At 50.0% G+C, this 21,697-nt stretch overlaps 1 long non-coding RNA gene and 1 pseudogene across 1 annotated transcript; one reads left to right on the top strand and one right to left on the bottom strand.

The window, feature by feature from the left end:
• Nucleotides 1-645: 645 nt before the first annotated feature.
• On the bottom strand, nucleotides 646-4,790 carry LOC142025812 (E3 ubiquitin-protein ligase RBBP6-like; annotated as a pseudogene).
• Nucleotides 4,791-17,774: 12,984 nt separating this feature from the next.
• LOC142025864 (uncharacterized) lies at nucleotides 17,775-18,716 on the top strand. Its single transcript, XR_012648728.1, has 3 exons — nucleotides 17,775-17,843; nucleotides 18,424-18,515; nucleotides 18,602-18,716. It is a non-coding gene; the product is annotated as an uncharacterized LOC142025864 (long non-coding RNA).
• The last annotated feature ends 2,981 nt before the right edge of the window (nucleotides 18,717-21,697 follow it).

Below are 21,697 nucleotides of genomic sequence, written 5' to 3'. Positions count from 1 at the left end.
ATATGCAATTATGGTTTCCTCCCAAAGAGTTCCTTTTTCAGAGTCCTCTTTTCAATCAGGTACTGCAGTTTTATTTTAAATAATTTTACTGCAAGCACATATCCTCTTTGTTAAAGCAAATTCAAATTAGGCCATTTAAAAATTAACAACCTCTTGTTTTCTCCACAACTATCTTCTGCATACTTACTTCATAATAAATCAGCTGTTGCAGAAGTTAAGTGCTACAGCCTCATTTAACAGCTTACAAGTAGTAATACATTGAATTTCTGTAGAATACTTACAGTTCCCAGCCTGGTCTGCTACCTGCTGAGCAAATTGTACTGGCTCTCACAGTAAAGGATGACCTTTTGGAGTGGAGAGAGGAAAAAGCAAAAAATCCCATTCAGTTTATCTGAAGATAATTTTTTAAAAGACATTCTAAAGTTACAGTTCCTTACCACTGGTGGGTATTGATAGTCCTTGGGGGCTCAGACGACTTGCTATTGCTGGCTGTCTTCGCATAGGAACCTGATAGCCCTTGTGAATAAATGCAGACAGCTGGAAAATAAGTTCTACTAAAATATAAGAATTGCTGCATATGTTGGAAGAAAGCTTACCTTCTCGTCCAACAAACTGCTGATTGACAGAGAGGAAGATGTAGAAGGTTCAGTGGCAGTCACCAGAGCAGCAGGAGGTGTAAGTCATGAGTGGTGGTGGAGGCAGTGGCGGCTGCTGCTGCTGTTGCTGCCAAATCTGCTGATAGAGCCTTTTTGTGTAGCCAGTTCCATTTTTGAAGTTGTTCACAGCCTAGAGGCAGAAAAACATTTACAAAAATGGTAAGATGAAACTTCAGCAGATATACGAACAAAAGCCTTCCCAGAGGAAAATTACTTGTGTATTCCTGTAAATGCTACCGGTCCTAAAAGAAATCAACATACAGATATATGAACACATGACATTAAACACTGATACTAATGACTGGTAACTCAGAGTAACTGTATTTAAAGTACTTCAGTGTTAACGCCAAATTTGAAAGCGAGGCAATCACGTTAAACAAGAGTGTGATCTGAATTTGCCAGATTGCCTCTAAAGAGTTGTAAGCTTCTGTGACAACAACAGAGAATGTATTTGAAAACTAAATTTAGCCTTATTCAATTACGCCTTGCTTAAGGAGATGTAAATTAATATTTTCTTCCCTTTCAGCTTTTTACAAATAGCCTTTTCTTACAAGCACTTTACGTAAACGTCATTGTGTTACCTGCCATAGGCACTTGCTGGCAATCAAAGCATCAGGCGAAACATCTGTCTGATGACACGTTGGGCATGTACATTCCTCAGATTCCAGTAATGCTGTTCTAATTCCTGTGAATAATTAGAATAATCAAAATAGTATTTAGCCAAACTAAGGAAGTTTTGGGGGTTCTAATCAATTATAGAAACACATATATGATTACTGGGTGAATATGGTCTCGAATTGAGAGCATGAAGCTATAAATGTTCAATAGTGTAAAAAATTTCTAGTATGCAGCAAATAACTATACAGTTTTGATATTTCACTATTGTAACATCTGAAGATGTAGCACAGGCTGTGTCTTGATGTTTCAACTAGTCTTTTTCCCACTATCTAGTACAGCGAGAAGTCCCCAACCTCAAGGTTAATGAATAAAACACATCTCGAGAAACCATCAGTAGGTTCAAAAAACCATTAGTAGGTTCGAGTTCTGAAGGTTTTAACCAACTCTCCCGTGGAGAAGAATGTGGATTAAATGCTTAACTATCCGCTTGTTGCAGACCACTGTAAGTCACCAGAGTTGGCTATATAATTTTGTATGAGAGAAAGGGCTGTGGACAAACTAAATGCATTCAATATCTAATATTGTAATCACCTGCACAGTTAGCCACTCTTCTCATACTCGTCCTTCCACATGTAAAGAAGATTTAACTAGATATGTAAAAAGGTGGGGGAAGCTTCCTGGCTTTTTTTTTCCCTTTATACGAGAAGAGCGCTTTCGTATTCAATTCGTATTAAATATTAAATAGAACTGGTAACAAAGTTACTTCGTTATCTCCTCTTTCTGCTTTCAGAAGATCAGATGTGATGTTTTGAATCAACAGTTAAGGGAGTAACACTAACATTCATCAAAATAACTGTTTCCACAGCAGGGAATAACAGCTGCATCAGTCATTATGTCCTTACAAATCAGACATAACAACTTGTCTGGAACAGGATCATCATCCGAGGAGAAGTACGGCTCCTCTGGTAAAAAGGGAGGCTTTTCCTTCTTTCCTCTAGCATAAGCTTCCCTGGAGGAGGGGTGGGGAAGGAAAAAGAAACAAGTTAAAGATGGGTAAAGGAAAACTTTTCCAAGCTTTGGATTTTATCAGAGGAAGATAGGAGATGGAATTCTCACTCCACATTGGCCTTCTAAAACATAGGCACTTGGTTTAAACTACTTTTCTATAGCCACAACACTATAAGAGGGAGGGAGGAACAGTTTTCTTTCTGCAGAACTCTCCCATTCATTGGATCAACTAAGAAGTAAGCTCAGACTAGGAAAATATTTTTTGACAGCTAGAAATCAGGTGAAATGAACCCCACCTCTCCTTTGCCAGAGGATGAATGTAAATTGCAGGCTCAGGATAAAGGTAGTCTCTGAGTAATTACATTTAATAAAAGGAAGAAGTCTATGTTACAGCTTCTGCAAAAGGAGATCCATGATGGAAAACGAGAAGTGCTATCAAGCTCATTTTAAAACAGCCACTCTTGTCAGCACACGGTAGTATTTTCTCAGTTTATAGCAACATGAAAACTTTAGTCTGTTTCACGCATGGGATTTAATAAAAGTCAGAGGGGGAGGAAATCTCAGTCCAACAGCTACCTGCTAAATTTGGCAAGAAGCCTTTGAAACATAAAACAGAAGCAAAATGAGCTTTCAAGGACAACAACTCCACTGCAAACACTACTGAAATGTTTTGCGGAAATACAGATTCTTAGCATACCACAAGTTTAGCCAACTTCCAGGGGCATGAGCAGCAGGACCACCCTCTTTTAATATTGGAAAGTATCACAGATTTTCAGGTTAAGATACAATGACAGTGCTTCCTCCCCCATAATGACAGATGCTGACCAACTTGGTTGCATTGCCACTCAGATATTTATGCATGGTTTCTCTCGCTCACTTTTTGGTCAGTTCACTTAGTTCCATACTTATGTATTAATAGTTGGTATTCCATATTTTCCAGAGCTTGTCAGCATAGCACCCTTTGTATTGGCATCTTTCATCTCTGTCATGAAAATCCTTGGAATTCCTGTGCTCTTTTTAATTCTGGGAACAGACTCAAAATTTTTGTCCTGTTCAAGAAAAGAGAGGCAGACGTACCTCAAGACCCACACTTCAAATGACATTTCCCTGATTATTTTAAGCAGCAAAAGCCTTTAATCCTCTCCTTTTACCCAGCGTAAGGGTTGCTCAACTGAAATACTTGTTTTCCTACATGAATATAGCCAGGACGTTCCAAAAACTTGAGCAGCGTTTTTAAGTCGAGTGACATTCTTTGGCTTAACTTCAGGTTCCTTAAGGCTGACATATGCCTTAGCTCACCATCCACTCAGAGAAGAGACATAAACCCACTGCTCCTCCTCCAAAGCACAATTCAGAGTGAGAGCTTAAGCCGGTGCTCTGAATCAGTCACTGGAGAAACTTACATTCACCATCTATAACTGAAGGTTGAATACATACATACCACATGTATACCTTCAGTGACTAACGTTAAATGGCATGAATACTCAACCAGGGACTTAGTGTAATTAAAACATGCAAATATTCAATAGATGGGGTCAAGAGAAATGCCTTGGTTTCATACAAAATAATAAAAACTCTGAACTGTCAAAAAAAGAGTGGAAAACAGAAAAATTTCCACTAATACTGAAGTATATAAAAAATATGCATGAAAGTTCACGGAGAAAGATCTATGGACATATTTAATGTCTACGACCTAGAAAGAAAATTTCACCTTTATCATTCCACCTTTCCCTTGACTTTTGAAGGGCTCTGCAACATTGCCATATAACTCTGCATTTCACCCCAAGAGAAACAATTCTTAATATGAGTATTCATGTATTTGTTACGTAACTGCCAAGGTAAAACAATTAAAAACTAGAGTAACACCAGAAGTGCCCCACAATCATACCCCATTTGTTGGGCAGTTCTTCATGTAGTGGCCAGGCCTTCCACAATGAAAGCAAGTATATGATGGTGGAGGTGGGCCCAAGGGTTTCTTCATGTAACTAAGAGGTTTTGGGCAAAAAAAGAAAAAGGTAGGCATGTGTCTCTCTTGTTAAAACACACTTCTCTGCAATTATCCCATAAGCTTCAAAGAACAGCTTTCACATAATCAACACTTACTTGATTGGATCGTATTCACAGCAGGACTGTACCATCAAAGCTTTTATTTCATCTTCTTCGGAAGCATTGGCTTCAGTCAGATTGGCAGTCTGTTTAACAGGTAATTATTTGACATGCGCATTAGAAACACATTTAAGCCCACACAGCCAAAGACACCACCACTCACTCGATCCTGTAAAGAGCAGCACAACGCCAGCTGAGGTTGCATGAAAACAGTGGCTTACGTACAATATAGCTGTACTGAAGACGCTTTGAGGAGTCCTTGTGCCATTACAGGGTGTATATGTGCCTGTTAATCTACCTGAAAAGAGCATCCTTGGGCACTCAAAACCTTACGCTCTCTTTCTGCCTTACATAAAGACTTGTGTAACTAATCCCATTTTCTTCCACGTGGACATAGGCCATGTGCAGCAAAAATTACACTAGCCAGTATTTTTAAGCTGATTTTTAAGCTCCAGACTAGTTGAAGGAGGAGACTTCCACTGTACGCTTAATTCAGAAAGATGTATGCAAGGATCATTATTTACATTTTGCAGCACTGAAATGACACACAACTTAAGATTTGGGGAGGTTGCTTTTGCTTGCTGAAATTCAGCTTCTGACACAGAAGCATTGTTTAACCTTCAGGTGCACAATCTCTCTTAAATCCTCCACAGAGCTGATGGGGATAGGCATGTCTTGCGTCCCTGAATACCTGGGACTGGGAAAAGGCCTTGTCGGAATGTGTCTTCACGGCCTTAAAGAGGATGAGACAGCCAGCAACCATCCTTACCATGTGTATTCTAAGATAAAAAGAAATACTGGCAACACTGTTTATCATGGGGAGGAAGAATACAGCTGGAAAACTGTGAAGAAAACCATGTACCAGCAACACAGGATTGTGGATGCAATGTGTGTTGTTTCATGAAAAACAACTTGAAATCAAAACTGATGGTTGGTGGGAGTTGTGCATAGTAAAATGTAGCTGAAGTAGGGTCAGAATACTTAAACCAGGGAATTAGAAAGATATTTCAAACCTTGGCATAAATAATACAGAGTGTAATTCAGAAGCAGAGCACACACACACCCCCTCCCAAGGGAAGATTCATAACGGCCTCTTTCATACACACAGTATTTCTTTCTGTGGAGGTGAAAGCAGGCTGAAAACCACAGAAGACAGCCAGGAAGAGCAGAAAATTCACTGCAGTAAATACACAAATTGCAAAGCATGTTCTAACTTGACCTCACACAGGGTCACATGTACCCTCATTTCCCAAAAGCCGGTGTGACAGGTACACTCGACCCCATAACCAAACTAGCCATAGGTTGGTACAGGCTCCAAAGGAGGTAAAGGCCTGAGCCATAGCCGGGCCAAGAACTCCTCTAGTTTCAATCTCTTCTCTGAAAACCCACAAAGGAGCAGAGTGACCCAGTGAGCACTGCTGCGTATGACCTTGGCACACTCATCATGCCATTAACACAGGAACAGCGGGTGGCTTTTCCAAGACTCATTTATCAAGGAGCAAAGAAAGCTGTGGGTACGAGGAGTCTCATCCATACCCTTCCTATCACATGTAATTTGACTAGGAGCCAGCCACTTTATCCCATAAATACGACAGCCTAAGTGAGCCCTCTTTCAGCTCTCCCTGCTAGGCAGCGTGGCTGCACGGCAGTGATCTCCCCTTGAGCTGGGACACCTCTCAAGGTCGCTCCTCGAGGCAGAGAGACCTGTTCTCAATGGCAGATCTTTGCTAAGTGACTGATAGCATGCTGAATTAATACTAATGAAACATTACTGATCCATGTAGCTACTTAATATTAACTATTATAAACTTTGTACAGATAATTCCATTAGACATAAACTGTTGCCCAAGTCTGAGACTAAGATTGGACCGAGCCGCCCCTAGGCTCCATAAGGAGTTTAGAAAGCAAGGGGGTCCCCTCTGAACCTCGCGACTCAATGGGAGGGTCTTCCTTACCCCTTTGCATCTCCGGTCTCTGTATGAATCCTTCCAGCTCGATTCTAACTCAATTCTCCTTCGTACGTTTCTTCCGTGCAGTAATTAATAAGGCGAACCTTGCCATCCAACTAACTGAACCTCGGGAAACCACCGTCAAACTTTGTTAAACTCCAAAAATTTATTGAACTCTGTCAAATTATTATTTTACCTCCATGAAACACACTGATGCTTCTCTCCTTCTGAGCGAGGTGCCTTCCGCCCCTTGGCAAGAGATTGGCGCAGCCGGCAGGATCCTAAATCAGGGCGAGAGATTGGCGCAGCCGGCAGGATCCTGAATCTGGACCCGTGACAGCCCGCAGCACAGCCTGCGTGGGGCAAAAGGCACGCATCAGACCTCGGGGCCATCAGACCCACAGGGAGGCCTGGGGACAGCAAGGGCACCTGCTCTGTCCCCACCAGGGCACGCCTGCTCCAAAGCATGGAGCTGCCGGCTGCAGAGGAGGCCGCCCTGCCTTCCCCTGGCCCGCGGACATGAAACACCGACCTCCAGCTCTCAGGGCCGGCGACCCTCGGGGCAGCAGCAGGAACCGCTCTGACCCTGGTCGCGGGGCCGTCCCTGGGGCTGAGCACTCAACTGGGCCACGGCAGGGCCCATGGGTGATCGCCGAGGTCTCCCCCCAGGCCCCTCCGCCCTGGGAGATACCTGCTGCTGCTCCTGCAGCTCCCCTGACCCCTTCCCCGGACGCCCCTCGCCCCAGCTGCCCCCAGCCCATCTCTCCCCCATTTCTCCTCAGGCTTCTCAGGCTCTGCCCCCTCCGGCCCTGCCCCAGGCCGGCTGTGACTGACAGGCCACCTCCGGCTCCGCTGATTGGCTCAGCCGTGGCCAATGGCACAGCTGTTGCCGGGCGGGCAGGGGCTGCCTCTCCTCACAGAGCCCGCCCGCACCCCCGCAGCTGCTCCTCAGCCAGCCGGGGCACTGGGCCTGTGGAGAGACGGCATCGGGAAGGGCCCTTCGGTCCGGAGCTGTTCCCGCGGCAGGACGCGGCCTTCGGGAAGGGCCCTTCGGTCCGGAGCTGTTCCCGCGGCAGGACGCGGCCTTCGGGAAGGGCCCTTCGGTCCGGAGCTGTTCCCGCGGCAGGACGCGGCCTTCGGGAAGGGCCCTTCGGTCCGGAGCTGTTCCCGCGGCAGGACGCGGCCTTCGGGAAGGGCCCTTCGGTCCGGAGCTGTTCCCGCGGCAGGACGCGGCCTTCGGGAAGGGCCCTTCGGTCCGGAGGTGTTCCCTCGGCAGCACGCGGCCTTCGGGAAGGGCCCTTCGGTCCGGAGCTGTTCCCTCGGCAGGACGCGGCCTTCGGGAAGGGCCTTTCGGTCCGGAGCTGTTCCCGCGGCAGGACGCGGCCTTCGGGAAGGGCCCTTCGGTCCGGAGGTGTTCCCGCAGCAGGACGCGGCCTTCGGGAAGGGCCCTTTGGTCCGGAGCTGTTCCCGCGGCAGGACGCGGCCTTCGGGAAGGGCCCTTCGGTCCGGAGGTGTTCCCTCGACAGCACGCGGCGTTCGGGAAGGGCCCTTCGGTCCGGAGGTGTTCCCTCGGCAGCACGCGGCCTTCGGGAAGGGCCCTTTCACCTGGAGCTGTTCTCTCGGCAGCACTTGCGAGGTGTGTGCGCAGCTCTGCCGTGGGGTCTGCGCCTGCTCGGGGAGGGAGAGGGGGAGAGGAGCTGCCCTGCGTTTGCTCCGGGTCAGCAAATTGTTCCCAAAACGCGGGTCGGTCTGTGCTCCGGCCGCAGCCCCGGGCAGGAGGAGCTGCATGACGGGAGCTGCTGGCCTCGGCCAGGCCTGCACCTGGCAGGAGACAGGGCTCTGGCCCCGGTCACACCGCGCGTGCGGAGCCCAGCACCCAGGGCCTTCCTCAGGCCTCACCTTCCCCCAGGCGATGAGGAGGAGAGACGCCCTGTCCTGGCGTGGCCCAGAAGGAAGGACGGAGCCCCCGGCACTCTCCCACGGGGGCTGGCCACCGGCCTTCGCTTCTGTCTCTGGGGCTCCCCAGTGCTGGCAGGCCCCACAGAGCTTTGGGGCCAGGCACATGTCAGGTGCCAGGGGCTCCTGGGGCTCAGGGCAGCTTCGGGCATCCCTGCAGCTGAGGTGCATCTGCCCCTTTGCTTCTGCAGATGCAGTAGTTATTTGCTACCCCCTTAGTGGTCAGAACTGTTTCTCTGCATGGCACGTGGACTGGCCAGAAGGCACTTCCCTGCTAGTCTGGGAGGACTTCAGGGAAACAAGGAAGTCACAGCGTGCACACAGGTTTGAGGGAGGTGAAAAGGAGCCGTGTCAAGGTTTTTCTGCTGTTTCAGATCTCAACTTAGACATTTGTGTGCATCCCCGCACCAAAGTCACGTCGTTTTCCTCCCAGCTGCACAGCTTTTCACCAGCGACAGTGAGTTGCGCTGAGCTGGCCTTCAGGATAACTCGGCTCCTTTCTTTTTTAATTGTGTGCCTGCACTTTCCCTTTTTTCCACCAATGTCTTCCTTTCTCTCTCCTTCCCCCCTGCCCCCAATTCAATGCTCATTCAAAGGTAATTATGATTTGACTTTCTGGACAGATCATCAAGTAGGTAGTCACAGGATATATGTATGTCCTGGTTTCAGCTGGGTTAGAGTTAACTGTCTTCCTAGTAGCTGGTGCAGTGCTATGTTTTGAGTTCAGTATGTGAAGAACGTTGATAACACTGATGTTTTCAGTTGTTGCTCAGTAGTGTTTAGACTATAGCCAAGGATTTTTCAGCTTCTCATGCCCAGCCAGGGCACCTGACCCAAACTGGCCAACAGTGTATTCCATACCATGTGACGTCCCATCTAGTTTAGGAACTGGGAAGGGGGGGGCAGGGAATTGCCACGCGGGGACTGGCTGGGTGTCGGTCGGCGGGTGGTGAGCAATTGCCCTGCACATCATTTCTACATTCCAATCCTTTTATTACTACTGTTGTCATTTTATTAGTGTTATCATTATCATTATTAGTTTCTTCTTTTCTGTTCTATTAAACCGTTCTTATCTGAACCCACGAGTTTTACTTCTTTTCCCGATTTTCTCCCCCATCCCACTGGGTGGGGGGGGAGCGAGTGAGCGGCTGCGTGGTGCTTAGTTGCTGCCTGGGGTTAAACCACGACAATGTATAGGCTGGCCTGTCCCTCCAGAGCTGTAGGCTGAGCTATTCTACCTTTAAAGGCTAGGTAGATATGGGCTATGGGTAGAGTTACTGTTTGCCAGTTATTGTTTCTTTTGGGGTCCTGTGACAGTGATGGTAAGGTCATCAGCCTGCAGCTCTGCAAAAACTACCACTGAAGGAGGTTTGATGGTGGATGCTGTTCTGTGTGTTTCGTTTTCAGTAGTCGTTTCATTCAGCTAGAATTACTTCTGTACAATCAGGTGATGGGGATCTTCTCACACTGGTCTTCTGTTTCTGCAGCATGTCCTGAGAGCCTTTGTCATCCAGAGCTTTCCTGTCTGTTCCCAAGAGGAGTGATGGCCATGACGTGGAACGACTCCTGTGAGTAATGGCTTCACCAGTAGGCTTGGATTTAATGAATCCCCATGGACAAATGGATGTAGCAGGAGCTTGATCCAAGAATTTTGATGTGCTGACACTCTAGACTGAATTTGGAGGTGTTTCCTCCTCCTCCTCCTCTTCCTCTTCCCTCTTCTTCCTCCTCCTTTTCTTCCTCCTCCTGCTGCTCCTCCTCTGGTTCTTCATCATCATCATCCTCCTCATCCTCTTCCAGCTCTTCTTCCTCATCCTTTTCCCACTCCTCCTCCTCTTTCTTCTCCTCCTCCTTGTCCTCCTGTTCTTCCTCCTCCTCCTCTTCCATCTCCTTCTGCTCTTTTTCCTCCTCCTTTTCCCCCTCATCTTATCCTCCTCCTGTTCTTCTTTTTCCTCATTCTGTTCCCATTTCTCCTCATTCCCCTTCTCCTTTTCTTTCTCCTCCTATTTTCTTCCTCCTCATTCTTTCTGTATTCTCCTCCTCCTTATCCTGTTCTTCCTCCTCTTCCTTCACCTCCTCTTCTTTCCTCTCTTCCTTGTGTTCTTCTTCCTCCTGTTCTTCCTCCTCCTCCTCCCCTTCTTCTCCTGTTTCTCTTCCCCTCATTCCTCCTCCTGCTCTTCTTCCTCCTCCTGTTTCTCCTCCTCCTGTTCATTCTTTTCCTCCATTTCTTACTCCTCTACCTCCTGTTCTTCCTCCTCCTCCCCTTGTCCTTTCTTCTTTCCTTATTATGTCCGTCCTCATACTCCTCCTCTGCCTGCTCTTGTTCTTCCTGTTCTTCTTGTTCTTATGTTCTTCATCCTACTCTTCCTATGGTTCATCCTCCTTCTTCTCCTATTCTGCTTATTTTGTTTGACATTTGCTGTTCATTCATCTTCACTTCAAGTCTTATCCTCAATACTTCATTTCCCTGTGTCTTTTTTTTTTTTTTTCTTTTAAGAAGCAAAGCATGAAGGAATCAGGATAAAACCAAACCTCCTCATCTCAGGAACTTTTGCCCCCACAGATTTTGGAAAACATGACTCCTTACTACTCCTTTATCCTTTAAAAAGAAAATTAAATAACCTAACAAGAGGGTCCCATTTGTAGCTTGAAATTAAGTTAGAAAATTCAGTGTCACTTTTTGGGCTAGGTTTTCAGCCAGTTTAAACTGCTTGATCAGAGATAGGCTAATTGGCAGGAGCTGAAAAGCTCTGTCTCTGCATAAAACCATATAATGCTGTTAGCTGAATTTTTAAACTAACCTTGTACTTTTTGTTTCATTAGCTAACAGTACATACAGACATACCTATGTATATGGGCATATATACACAAAAAGACTATTTCAAGAGAATAAATTAATATCTCTGTAGCTTTATCATATTCAGACAAAACCTATGTATCCTAGGAGATCGGAGGATTGCCTCCTGTCACTGGATTTTTTGCAAAATAGCGTTGGGACAAATAGCCATTATCTTAAAGAGTGAAAACACTTAGCACAAGTGCATGGAAATAAAAATGAGCATTTCAAAGTCCTCTGCAAGCATGGGCTGTTTTAGCTGTGGAATTTGCAGCATTCAGGATGTAACAATGCTTAGAAGCTCCCTGCAGTTTTCACCACAGAGCTGATACTGGAGAGTAAGACCGCTCACCCTATGTCTGATACTAGAAGGTTGACTCAAAATTCCCAGAGCCCCACTACTACATGACTGTCTTTAAGGTTCCTTGTTTGTTTGTTTTTCCTAAGTAATGCTAACTTGGAGTTCTTAAGTGACCAGATCCAAACCCTTAGGCAGAGTGATGTTTCTTATTTCTATTCGGTTGGCATGGGTTGGTCACAGGTGGGTATGCAGCAGAGCGCCTCTCCTGTGGGTTTGGGGTTGGCAGCACAAAGGCGAGAGACAAAAGGCAGGGAAGAGAGCAGGAACCAGAGTGTGGTGATGGCTATGCAGGGCTTTTAGCAGCAGACCCAGGCTTCGTTTGGCTGTGCTTAGCACAGCCTGACATGTGTTAGTGCCTCATGCAAGTTAAGTATGTGCAGCTGCTTCAGGGGAGATGCCCCCAGCTGATAGAGGACATATGGACCTTGAAATCTTGTCTGTTCTGTGGGATTGTGGAACATGCTGAAATGCTGTTTTTAATGGGGAATGAATGTAAACATTTGCTAGCACATTGAAGTGCTTCCATAGTCAGAGTCAGCGGTTCAAGATAACAGAGATACTGAACTGCGTGTGACGAGGGGGGTGAAAATGCTGTTGTTAATAACTCTCTGAGAAGCAGAAAACTGAAGGCTAGGGCATTGTGCCTTTCCAATTCGTGCCTGCTACAAAAGGTGTAAGCCTCTGTTACTGTAATAAAAAGCAGCCGTTGTTTCAATTGCATACATTGATAGCTACAGCAATTACAGAGTTGCTAACTGCCATGCTCTGACACCTAAAGCACGACAGACTTGTTCTGAAGGCTTTACACGAAGGTACAACTTTTAAATATGCCACTCCTTGAAAACGTGGCTTGTTCAATAGTGGGTGAACTTGTTCCTGGTTGGCAAACTGAAGAGCCCAGTGAGGTCAGGCTGCCAAAAGCCGAGCGGGTGCTCTTGAAGAAAATGCCCATCGATTGTAAATAGGCAAATGTGGCATGTTCTCGAAAACCTGGTCCACAACACAACACGACTGTTTTAAAAGAGTATAAATGCCATCATGAAAACAAATCCAGTGGTGAATATTTGCACGCAATCTGCAGGTGCACAACACCTTCCCTGGGGAGAAGGGACATGCTATTCATAGAAACAACTTCTGTAAATGAGTCTTTGCCTGTTTTCAATGTCCCTGGGTACCTGAGACATTGGCTGGGGACCTGCAGGAGACCCCCCCGCCCCTGGAGTGGTGGCTGGAGGATGGGTAGGTCAAAGGACCCTGATGGGAGCCCTGCAGGGCCTTGTCCATTGGACCGACGGGCACCTTCCCTTGTCACACAGAGCATCTCATGGGCTGGAAAAGGGATGCTCTGGAGAGTTTCTGGCAAATCTCTGGAGAAGAGCTTCTCCCCACCCCTCTCCCAGGGGGTTTCTTGGCTCTGGTGCCCTTCCCAAGGACAGCCCCACAGGTGGGTGCAGCCAGCATGGCAGGAAAGAACAGGCAGCAGCCACAGCGCTCAGCAGTGTGGGAAAGCTGGGAGCCTGGAGAGCCTCCCAGGCTTTCCAGCCCCAGCCTAGTCCTGTGCGCATGAGGCAGTGCCCAGAAGAGTGGGGTTTTAATCTAGGCTACCTACTCGCTAACGATGTACATGAGAGTACGACCCAATCTGATGTTCCATGTAACATCAGCACTATGAAGAGATGAGACATTCAAATGAAAAATGAGACAGTTTGAACACCTTTTAATAGCTTGCAGGAACGGAAAGGGGAAGCACTGTATATATAATTAAAAAAAAGTGCATTTCTGAACTTTCTGTGACAAGTTATGTCACACCCAAGTGCATGCCTGCAAGTCCCTGTGCTGCACTATGCGGGTCCTGTTCGCAGTCAGTGATCTGGATGGTGGGGCACAGTGTACCCTCAGACAGCTTACAGACGGCACAAAACTGGGAGGAGAGGCTCATGTGCAGGAGGAACTGCTCATTGCCAAGTTGCAGTAAGACCCTCAGACCCCAGCTGCCTTTCCCCCACCCCTGGCCCTGGGACCATGGCAGGGATGCCCTGTCACCGGCCCAAGCCCTGGGACACTGGTCCTGGATGCACCAATGCCCATCCCAACAGCAGGTGGGAGACAGGGCTCTGCCTGGAGGGACCCCAAGGAGACCACCTCCAGCTCACCACCTGCCTCTCCTCTCTGCAGACGTGGCACCACCCTGTGCCCACAGCTCCGCCTGGCCCTGGACCAGCTGTGGGTGCTGAGCAGTGGGACAGAAGCGGCAGGGGAGGAAGAAGAACAGGAGGATGGCAGTGGAGAGGGCAGCAGCTCCCTCATTCTCTCCTGGCCCACCGGCTCTTGCCTTGGCACTTTCGAGTGAGTCGTGGTACCACATCCCATGGCAGGGCTGGGCAGTGTGGGGCAGTGCTGGTCCCTGTCCTCTCTGGGGTCTGGCAGCTGCAGTCAGGGCTAGCAAGGGTCAGGAGAGGTTCCCAGCCATGCCCACGCCATCCTGGGAATGGCCTCTGCCCTCCGTGCAGGGACTGGGCAGCACGCCGGCAGGGAGGGAGAGTTGGCCGGGTGGGAGCTGAGGGGTGGGCATGCAGGCAGCTGGAATGAGAGGGATGAGGGGGCATTTCTACATCCTGCATTCCCTGGTCACCTCTTGGTCACCAGAAGGGAAGGCAAAAAAGAAGAAAAGAGGGAGCAAGGGCTCTGGCAGCACCTCTGTCCTGCCCCATGGGGCTTCCTCCTGCCCCATGGGGCAGGGCTGTGCAGGTCCCCACGTATGCCCACGGGCTGGGGGGGGCAGCGGGGCCTGACACTGTTTCTCCTCTCTTTCTGCAGCTCCTGGCACTGAAGGAGCTGTGGGTGGGCACACTGCTGGAGTAAGCCAGGGTGATGCTCCAGGCGCAGCCGTACTGGGCAACACAGCTCCCCGGATGGGGAAAGGTGCCCCCACAGCTGCGGGCAGCTGTCAGGCAGACAAGGGAGGAGTGGGGATGGAAAGCCTCTTCTGCCTCTGTTTGCATCAGGGAGAGGCCGGTGGGGAAGCTGTCAAGGTTTAACCCCAGCCACATGGTATGGAATACCCCTTTGGCCACTTTGGGTCAGCTGCCCTGGCTCTGTCCTGTGCCAGCTTCTTGTGCCCCTCCAGCTTTCTCGCTGGCTGGGCATGAGAAGCTGAAAAATCCTTGACTTTAGACTAAACACTACTTAGCAACAACTGAAAACATCAGTGTTATCAAGATTCTTTGCATACTGAACTCAAAAGGTAGCACTGTACCAGCTACTAGGAAGACAATTAACTCTATCCCAGCTGAAACCAGGACAGAAGTAGAGCTGAGTACCCGGCAGGCAGGAGCTCTGCGGGGAGCTCTGCTCTCTGCTTGGTTCCAGGCCGGTACCTGGGGGTGGTTCAGAATCCCTTTTGCTGGAAGGAGAAGTGGTGGCTTGGGGCTCACTCTTTTTCTGTCCCTTCCCGGTGCACAGGCAAGCAGAAGGAACGAAGAGAGCCCTGGTGATGTGACTGCCCTCCATCACACGCCTGCAGCAGAAGCTGAGCCGCCACCATGCTGTGAATGTCACTCTCATTTCGGCTCTGTCCCCCGAGCACTGGTTCTCCAGCCGAGCAGCAGAGGCATCACTTCTCACCTTCCTCTCCTTCTCTCTTGCCCAGTGGAGGACATTAAGGGCCAGAAGCCTGGAGGCCCTGATCGAGGGCCAGGCAAAGGTGAGAATGGCTGCCTTTCACCTGCTTCTCGCTGTGCCAGGGATCTCTGGCAAGTGGGGTGACCTTCTGCAGGTTGCTGAGAGGGTTGGGGAGCCACGAGGAACACCAGCACGTCCTTGCTGGTGGCGTTGGGAGGAAACCTGCCGTGTGAGGCAGAGAGCCTGGCAGGGTAGAGGGTCCCAGCTCTGCCGCGCTCAGGCTGCTGGTGCCGGGTGGCAGCTCGCCAGTGGCCCTTTCTGCTGCAGGGCTGCTCTCTAAGCACAGCCTGGTTCTTGCAGGATCATCCCACCCAAAGGCCTCCATTGGTTCCTTCTGGCAATGGAGGGGGATGTTGCTACTCGGCAGGTGAGTTTGGAAAAGACAGGCAGGGAGGGCCGCCTTTCTTCCTGCAACCAGCACTTCTGCAGAACATGGGACGCTGCTGTGGCTGCCTTTTGCCTGAGCAAGTCTGTTCCCATCGCTCTGCAGCAGGAGAGAGCTGAGCCCTCAGGGTCCCTTCGTTCCCACCTGAAGTCCCTCCCTTGCATGCAGGGGCAGAGGGGACATTGGCAAGCGGTCGAGGTGCTGCCTGCCTCTGGTGCTTCATCCTCAGGGCTGAGCGGATGGGTCCTTGCTCCTCGGCTGGAGTCAGGAGGAGAAGAGCTCACTTGTCCTTTGAGTGTCACCTTGCAGGTTTGGCACCCCAAGGAAGGATGTCACCTGGACAAGGAAGGACACCGTCTTGATAGTGGCCACTGAACATGGTTCTCCAAGGACATGGAGTCTCTGCTGCTGCGCACAGCTTGGAGGAGGGCAGGGCGAGGGCTGGGCCAGGCTGTCACGGTGTAACACCAGCTCTCAGGAGCCTCCGAGATGGAGCCACAGAGCCGGAGCTGCGGTTCCAGCTGCCTGCTCCCTGCCCGTCCTGCCACACTGCTCTGTACCACGCGTCAGGCAGGGCAGGGCAGGCTCCGAGAGCGCTGGCCTGGCAGTCTCCATTGACGGGGTCTTGCTCTGTTTTCCTTTGCAGTTGGAGGGAGCAGGAGGAGGAGGAGAAGGGGGCTGCCCCTTTCTGGGGAGGACGGCACATTGCCCCAGCCCATCCAGGTAAGCCAGCCTGGACAGGGGGTCCCCAGCCCTGTGCATTCTCGGAGAGGCAGTATCCTCAGGAGAGGAACCGGGAGCTCTGGGGATAGGGGATTTGGCTTTTCACCCCCAGCATACCCTTTTGGTGCCAGCCCACTTGGGGAGGCAAGGAGCCAGGTCTGGGGCAGTGCTCTGGCCACTGCTGTTGCAAGGCAGCTCCCCACCCAAGTGACTGTTGTCCTGCTGCTCCTGCAGAAGCTGCTGGCTGTCCTGCACCAGGAAGGGCCATCGACAGAGGGCATATTCCGGAGGGCTGCCAGCAGGACGGTGCTTCAGGAGCGGAGGGAGGCCCTGGATGGCGGTGTGGATGTCAACCTGGGAAGCCAGCCTGTGCTCCTGCTGGCCATCATCTTGAAGGTGAGCGTGTCTGGCCTGCAGCTCAAGAGCTCCTGGCTGGCCTGGAGTGTTCAGAGGCTCACCTGGAGCCCTTGGCACTGCAGGACATCCTCTGAAGCATCCCCAGTAAACTCCTTGTGACCAACCTCTACGCGAGGTGGATGACAGCGATGGGGAGGACAAGCAAGCAGGCGAAGGTGGAAGAGTTGGAAGCCTACATGTGGCCAGCAGCCTGCCTGTTTAGCAGGAGCACTGACTGCTGGCTGAGAGCACCTGCAAAGCTGTGCAACACAGCCGCTGGCTCCCACCTGCCTTGTGCAAGCCTGGGGAACAGCTGTGGGCAACATCTGCTTTATTGACGTTGTGTTTCTGTTCCCTCAGGGTGGCCAACAAGTTGCCTGCAGCAAATCTCCTCCTCCTCAAGCGGCTGCTGTCCCTGCTCCAGCATATCGGCCACAACATGTGCACCAGCAAGATGAGCTGCAGCAGTCTGGCCATCTGCGTTGGGCCAAAGCTGCTGAGCCCAGCCAACAAGGACCTGCTCCCGCTGGAGCTGCTGCTGGAGGTGACTGACAAGGTACACTGTATTTCCCGTCCAGCTGCAGCCTTCCCGGCCCACCAGAGCTTGGCCCTTCAGAGGTCCCTGGCTGCCTCCTCTCTTGTGCAAATGCTGGTGGGGTGGCGGCCTGGAAGAGCAGCCCCACAGCAACAGCCTTCTGTGCAGAGGCGAGTGTCAGGAGTGGGAAAGGCTGTTTCACACGTTTTCAGGCACTTGTGCTGAAAGCAAGGCTTTCCTGTGTGCAGGTGAATGTGCTAGTGGAGTTCCTGCTTGAAAACTGCAGGAAAATCTTTGGGGAGGAGATGGCTGGCCTTTCCAGTCCACCAGTCGAGGAGTTGCCAGCGCCCATGGGCAGATCCACAGGTATGAGGAGGGACTGAGGGTTGTCACAGTCTGAGCAGATAACCGGTGTAGGGCTTCAGGTTGCTTTAGCTGTTGTCCGCTTCCAACAAGTCACTTCGCTGCACATGCTTTTGCTTTCCAGAGCTGCCTTTGGAAGAGCAATGTGGCCCTGCAGGCGAAGCAGACGTGGAGCACCAGGCAAAATCCTTCCTGGACACACCACCCTCTCTGCTCATCCTCCAGAAAGCAGCAGGGGCAGACACAGTGATGGGATCGGAAACAGCAGAGGTATGGCAGCTCCACAAACACTGGGACAACATGTCTCATGTAGGAGGGGAGCTCCTGATGAGTCCAAGTAGCTGCTGTGCCTCTTCCTGGCATTCCATCTCTTGTGGCTTTCTGTGGGTTTGGGGTTTTTTTCCCCACTGGCATGATACATTGTAAGTAAAACTGGAATGGTTGTTTCTCAAATGCATTAGTCATGTGCTTAACCAAGGGAAATAGCTACAAAGTACCTCCAGAAAGAGAGATTTCAAAAGCAAAGCCTCTTACCGCAGAAGGTGGTATTGCACCAAAGGGATATCAACAGAGCTCTGTCTCGGGAGGGCAGAAGAAACCCTGGCAGAATGAAGTGGGCAAGCCTTTTCTTGCCCGGAGGGGGACCACAGGCTCCCTGCTGAATGGCCCCCACAAGCATCACACACCTGTGTGAACATTGTGTTCCAAAGGGAGGCCCTTGGAAGACAGGGCTGATGCAAACTGGCCAAAGGGATCTTCTCTGTAGAGCTATGGTAGCAATTTGCCAAACAGTCGCCTGCTAGTCCAGGGCGTCCCTTGCCACCTGCTAATGCCGACATTTCTGGTTTAGGCACCTGTTGTTTTGCCTCCAGCCACCCCAGAGACCACAGTGGACTCCCTGGTATGCGCAGAAGAACTCAAGAGGCCTTCAGAGGAAAGCAGGTAAAATGAGTCCGCTTTGGTTAAATCCAGAACTGATTGCAGTTGATCCTGGCTTTACCTATCTAATCACACTGTGGGATGGAAAGGTTTGCAGGCTGCCCCCAGGAAAATGAAAACCAAAGAAAAAGAAGGAGAAAAGAGGCCTGGGCAGAGGAGAGGGAATGCCAACAAGAAAAGGAAAGAGGGAAGAGAGAAAAAGATGGGGACTGAAAGAAAGCAGGAAGGGCCAGAAGGTGAAGAAGCCCAGGTGTGTACCAGGCTCTGCTGCCTGTCTTTCCCAACTCTGAACACTGCTCTACATCAGTCGAAGTCGCTGGCAAGGACGGCAAGGGACGGTGCTGCACAGGCTTTGGAAATAACTCCGTGGCAGCTCCCCAGGGGCTTCCCATCGAGCCCTGCTGCGTGGTATTACCCATGGGGATAAGGGGCCAGAGCCATCCTGTAGTCAATGCCAGCAATGTCTCTCTCTTCTGGGCTGAAAACAAGTCCTTGTCGACTGTGTTGCCCAGAGAAAGGGGAACCAAGTCATGCCTGTTCCTGCCTTTGTGCGTTTATCAGTGCTTTCTGACTCTCTCGTTGTAGGTGCCAGTTTCCTGGAACTGGCTGAACCACGGTGACTCCCGGGCTCCCGCACTTCGTGTCCACAATAAAAGGATATTTTTCTCTTTTCTGACTGTGTCTGCTGCGTGATCTTCTGGCTGAGGTAGAGGTTGTTTTGTGATAAATTGTATTGGAGGAGTTTGGGATCATCCCTTGTCCCAGAATCCTTTCCAGCAGGCATCAGGGCTGAGTTCAGGGGCTTTAGGAGTAAAGCACAGAATCACACAGAACGGCTGAGGTTAGGAGAGACCTGTGGAGGTCATCTGGTCCAACCCCTCCGCTCAAGCAGGGTCACCTAGAGCAGGTTGCGCAGGACTGTGTCCCCTTGGGTTTTGAGTATCTCCAAGGACGCAGAGTCCACAACCTCCCTGGGCATCCCGTGCCAGCGTTTGTCCCCTCTGACAGCAAAGTTGTTTTCTCATGTGCAGCTGGAATAGAATGTGCTTTAATTTGTGCCTCTTGCTTCGGGTACTCTCAGTGCACGCTCCTGAGAAGAGCCTGGCTCCCTCATCTTCCTTCCCTCCCAGAAGCTTTTTATACACATTGATAATACACCTCCCCTCCCCTCCAGTCTTCTCTTTCCCCAGCTGGAGAGCGCCAGCTCTCTCAGCCTCTCCTCACATGGCAACAAGAAGGAGAATTTCCACCGGTGCTCTTTTGGACGCTTTCGGAAGGCCTCCCTCCCTCTCAGATAAGAAATTTGAGCCATTAATCTACACCTAGGTTTCCTCATCAGCTGTGCGATTGCAGTTTGATGTGGTGGTGCAGAAACAAAAGTGGAAGGAGCTACCATCTGTCACCTACCATGAAGGTCAGCTGTAGCGGAGAGGGTGCAGTCGTTGATTTGCTGCCTCTGAAACAGCAGGCCCATGCTCAACTGGGAATTCAACTGCAGGTTCCTCCCCTCATCCCAGCCAGGTCCCTTAGTGCTCCCTTGGCTTTCCTGGCTGCTCTGCTGGTTCCCTACTGGCACAAACCAGAGAGGAAACCGTGCAGTGCTCAGCTCTTCAAGGGCTGACATAATGAGTAAAAGGGGCAAAACTTTTCTCTCTTGTTGCCCGAGCTGAGGAGGATATGTTTTTAGTGACACCAAAGGCTTTTGTGACTCTCTCACGTTTTTCTTCTTTTGCTGCATTTTTTTTAATTTAGAGGAAAATTAATCAAGGCATCCAAAACGATTCTAGGCTTGATGGCGTCAAAATCAGCCAAAAATCAGTTTGGAAGACTGACATTTCAAACTCTTCTTTCACTGTAAGACATTCCGGAACAGCCACAAAATTACAGGCTCAGAGTTGAAACCCAGTGTTGTGGCTGACCTGAAATTTTTTCTCACTTTTTTTTTACATCCACTGATAGTTATTGGAGGAAAAAAAGGGGATTTCTTTCAAAATAGAACATTTCTTTTCCTCTGTCCTCCTCCTTCTTTACCTGTGACCTGAATGTTGGTGCTTTTAATGTGGGGGTATTTTAGTGCTGTGTCACCGTAGTAATAGCTGTGATAGAGACACTTACCGTAGGACAGGTAGAAGTTGACAGTGGAGATCATCAGGCTGGAGAAGTCAAAGGAAAAAGCAGGGGGCTGGCGTTGCCTGGAGAGGGAGGGTCCACTTTCCAAACTAGGTCAGCTTGTGTCCTCATCTCCCATGCAGCACGTCAATCACACCCGTGGACTGCAAAGCAATGCGACCCCTAGAAAAATCTCCAGGTTGCCCAGCAGCATTGAATGGGAACACAGCCCTTGCCAGTGGGAAGGAAACAAGCCCTGCAAGCACACGCTGAGGCATGAGACCTTGACTGGGGCTAAGGGCTATGTCAGGGGACCCACGTGAGACTGCCAGCCCCTGGAGTGGCGGCTGGAAGATGGGTAGGTGAAAGGATGACCTGATGGGAGCCCTGCAGGGCCTTGTCCGTTGGACCGACGGGCACCTGCCTTGTCACAAAGAGCATCTCATGGGCTGGAAAAGGGATGCTCTGGAGATGCTCTTCCCTGCGCTGGGGTCCCAGGGAAATTACAAGGCCTCACCGAGGAAGCTGTGTGGTCCATTTAACGCTCCGCTCTCCAGCAAGGGTATGAAGGGGATTTAAATCAAGGGAACTTGTCCAGAGAATGAGGAAGCAGTAAAATGTCAGCATGCTGGATGAATCAGCAGTGGATCACCCTGTGCTGCCCTTGCACCTATGGTCCAACCCCGCTCCCACGTCTGTGTGCGCTTTTCGAGGTGACCGGTCCCTGCCCTCCTGCCATGGTTGTGCTCTGTAGCTCTTGTGCTCCGTGTTTAATTAACTGTGTTCACAGGTCTTTGCAAAAGGCAATACAGCATGTGTTAATTGTCGAAAAACAAAAAAGGGGAGTTGTAGGAACATATTTAGCTAATGGTCACAAAAGCATTCCAGACGCCTTTAGAAGACCTTGAACAGAATATGATAATAAAGCCAATTAGAAGAACACGAGTGCGCATTCCACGATGAAGGGAACTTGGCACAAAGAACCTAAATTCGGCAGTTTATCTTGACCAATTAGACTGAGACAAGTTTCGCATGTTTTAGTTGGTATAACCAATTATGTCTTATGTTTATGCGCG

This window comes from Buteo buteo, chromosome 30 (assembly GCF_964188355.1).
Source record: "Buteo buteo chromosome 30, bButBut1.hap1.1, whole genome shotgun sequence".
Lineage (NCBI taxonomy): Eukaryota > Metazoa > Chordata > Aves > Accipitriformes > Accipitridae > Buteo > Buteo buteo.
The sequence above is the reverse complement of the archived record's forward strand: the minus strand, read 5'-3'. Positions and strand labels throughout refer to the sequence as shown.